Source organism: Felis catus, chromosome X (genome assembly GCF_018350175.1).
Source record: "Felis catus isolate Fca126 chromosome X, F.catus_Fca126_mat1.0, whole genome shotgun sequence".
NCBI lineage: Eukaryota > Metazoa > Chordata > Mammalia > Carnivora > Felidae > Felis > Felis catus.
In genome coordinates this window covers 30,035,258-30,039,034 of record NC_058386.1, presented here as the reverse complement: position 1 = coordinate 30,039,034, position 3,777 = coordinate 30,035,258, and the positions used below count along the sequence as shown (strand labels likewise).

The following is a 3,777-nucleotide window of genomic DNA, read 5'->3' as shown; positions in this document are numbered from 1 at the left end:
GTTTTATGTAATCCTCAGGGTAACCACAAAGCAAAAATCTATGGTAGATTCACAAAAGATAAAGTGAAGAGAATCAAAGTATACCAATACAGAAGATCATAAATTCACAAAGGAAGGCAGCAAAAGAGGAAAAAATGAACAAGGGAACTAATGAACAACTATAAAACAGTAAAATGGCATTAGTAGGTTCTTATATATCAATAATTACTTTAAATATTAATGGAATGAATTCTACCATCAAAAAGGCATAAAATAGCTGGATGGATAAAAAACAAGACCCAACTACACACTATCTACCAGAAACTCACTTAAGCTTTAAGGACACACATAGGTTTAAAGTAAGGGGATGGAAAAAGACATTACAAGAAAATAAAAACCAAAGAGAAGAGAGGAAACTATACTTACATCAGTCAATTAGATTTTAAGCCAAAAACAGTAACAAGAAACAAAGAAGGTCATTATATAATGATAAAGAGGTCAATTCATCAAAAGAATATAATAATTGTAAATTTATATGCACCCAACAATGGAGTACCAAAATATATTATGCAAATACTAACATATCTGAAGAAAGAAATAGATAACAATGTAATACTGGTAGGAGACTTCAATACCCTACTTTCAACAATGGATAGATCATCCAGACAGAAAATCAGTAAGGAGATATTGGACTTGAACTATACTTTAAACTAAATAAAACTAACATATATAATATAGAACATTCCATACAACAGCTGAAGAATACACAATCTTCTCAAGTGTGCATGGAACATTTTCAAGGATAGATCATATGATACGTCACAAAACAAGTCTTAATATATTTAAGAAGATTGGAATCATATCAAAATTTTTTTTGTTGTGTTCTGGCCAAACTTTTTTATTTAGTTTTCTGTAGTTGCTTGACACACAGTTAAATGGTCTTATTGGGGACAGGAAAGGGGAGGTTCTTGTAGATTCCCAAGGAAATACCAGAAAGGCAAAATATGGCCTGCATTATCCATTTGCTTTTTGGGATTTACTGGACAAGTAGCACTTTCCTTACATAAGTATCTGATTCCAGGTTTTTCATAATAAAAACATTGAGATTTTGGTTTGAAGACATTCTGAAATCCTAAGAGTAGCATACTCCCACCAGCCTTTAATAGCAAGCTTGTTTATATAAGCAGAAGGATTCACCTTTCCATTTTAGATGGCTAGATATTTATGGAAGGTCTTAGAATTACTTACCTCATTTACTGGGAAAAATCAGATATAGCAAGTGGTCTTTTGGGACACTTTTACTTGGAAAACTACAACACTAGTATACAAATCAACTGTTAACACATTTAACATTTGCTTGTTGAAAGTAATGCCATAAAGTCCAATAGGATTAAACAGGTTTTACTTTTATTTCCCTCACAAGAACATAAAAATTATGGTAAGGGAACTTAACAGGAAATTTTAAAAAGGTGACACATTTTTTCCTTTTAGTAGTCCTTGGGTATTTATGGCAGAAAAGGTCCCACTTTTTTGTTTGTTTCTTTTAACGGGGATTTTGGTCCAAGGTTTTGTTTGTTTTTAATATCTGCTTCTTCTTCCCCCTCTATCAGACTGGCTTCCTCCAAAGTTACCACTACTAGATGCTCTGCAGCTTGAAGTGCTGTAGGAATCACATGGAAGGGGATACCTCCTTTCTATAGAAAGGGAAAGCTCTCTTTCTTGTCTGCCAACTGTATCATTTGAGTAGAGATCACTTCAGCTGCTTGAGTAACTGTCTTGACTTTCACCATATCCATTATGCGAGCTGCTGTAATCATAGCGACTACTTCCACCATAAGATGGCAGGGGCCCTCGTGTAGGTGGAGCACTATGTGAGTTACCATAACTTTCATATGAATCTCTATAGGAAGCTCCACTCGGAAGATCTGAATAGTTAAGATCAGGACCATAGCCATCTCTATCACTATAGCCTCTTGATGGGTAGTTATGATGTGAACTGGAATGATGATAATCACAGTAGGTAAAATCTCTTGGTGGTGATGCATAATCCCTTGTATCACAAGAATTTGGATAATCTCTGGTTGAATAGCTGCCTTTAGTATAATACCCATCATCCCTTGGGGACAAACAAACACCTCTACAAGAGGGCAGGGGTTAACTTCAAGATGGGCCTTCATAACTATCTCTTCCACATTGCACAGGAGCTCTTCTTTCCACTGCACTGCTGCTGCAAACTGGTCTGAAAGGGGAATATCTTTATGAGTAGGACAGCTACTTCGTGGTGGTGATCCTTTTTACTGGAAGTGGTCCCCTGGAAGAACTTAGGTTAAAATTCATGGAATAGCCACCATCATCCATGTGCCTTCAACGTGAGGGAGGTCCCTTGGTTCTTCCACTTCCTCCTCTTCCACCTCTAAGACCTCTTGAAGGGCCTCTGCTTCTTGGAGGTGGAGGTGGTCCACATCTACCACTTTCAAATGATGGTTTAGTTGCTTCTTCTACCTTGATGGCTTTTCCAAATCTAAGGACTTTCCATTCATGTCTCTGGCTGTATCCTTAACACCTGCTGGGCTTTCAAATGTGACAAAAGCGAATCCTCTTGATTTGTTGGTTTCACCATCTTTCACCACTAGAACTTCCACTATTCATCCACATTTATCAAACAATGCTTCAAGGGCTTTCTCATTTGTTTCTGTATTAAGATCACCAATGAGAAGTTTTCCTGGGCCACCTGCTTCAACTATTTTTTCCCCTGGTGAGAGTTGGAGGGGAGATGATGATTTCAAGCTCTTACAAGCTTGGAGGCAGGGACTTTTCAGCAGCTCAGCACTAGGGAGGGCTGCTGGTTCTAAGAACATTAGAGGGAAGCTGCTAGCACTACTGCATAACAAGGGTGAACCTCATATCAAATTTTAATTCAATAAATTAATTGGCTACCTATTTGACTTTATGACATTGCTTTCAATAAGCAAATGTTAAATGTGTTAAGACTTGACTTGTGTACTAGTGTTGTAATTTTCCAAGTAAAAGATTAAAATTCTCCTGTAACAGCATAGAAAATTTCTTCTGTGATAACACAGGAGAAAACAACATGTAGCCTTTAAATACAATACCCAACTTCATAGTTTCAGTATAGCTTATCTGATCAACAGGATATATATGGGTATGCAAAATTCCATTAACTTTTAACTCTTAATATTTGTACCCATGTTTTAAAGGAGAAATAACATTAATTTTACTGTTTTTGAAATAAATATGGAAAGAAGTTAAACATATACTCTTGACATACAATAATTAAGCATATTTTTAATGGCAATATTCTTTTAGAAGTTAAATTTATTAGAGTCTACATATAATTTACTTAATGTAATACTATCATTTTCTCATATGTACTACAATGTATAGATGTAGATTATAGATGGAATGACCAATATACTCCTCAAAAATTATTTATTTTTATGCAGAAAAAATATGTTCAAACTTTAAACAAAATACTGAAAATGAAAATGGTCTGTCACATTATGCCAACATATGGCCATGTAAAGATATCAGGCTTCTCCTATTTTATCAAGGCAATCAACAATTTCAAGTAAATTTATTTTGTGAAAGTTAGTCTTTGAATAAATATTGCATATAAGCTCTGTGGCATTTTTTCTTATGGGTGAGGTTATGGATTTATAAAGAATTATATAAATTACATTCTTTCATGGTATTCTGAGAATAATTAGGGAGATTAATTGGTCTTCCATATGTTGCTCAGGAAAGATATATTTCTTTCTTTCTTTTAAAATATAATAT

General features: G+C 34.8%; 1 pseudogene; it reads right to left on the bottom strand.

Annotated features, from left to right (window-relative positions):
* Positions 1 to 283: 283 nt before the first annotated feature.
* LOC101100112 lies at positions 284 to 3,435 on the bottom strand (annotated as a pseudogene).
* Between the last annotated feature and the right edge of the window lie 342 nt (positions 3,436 to 3,777).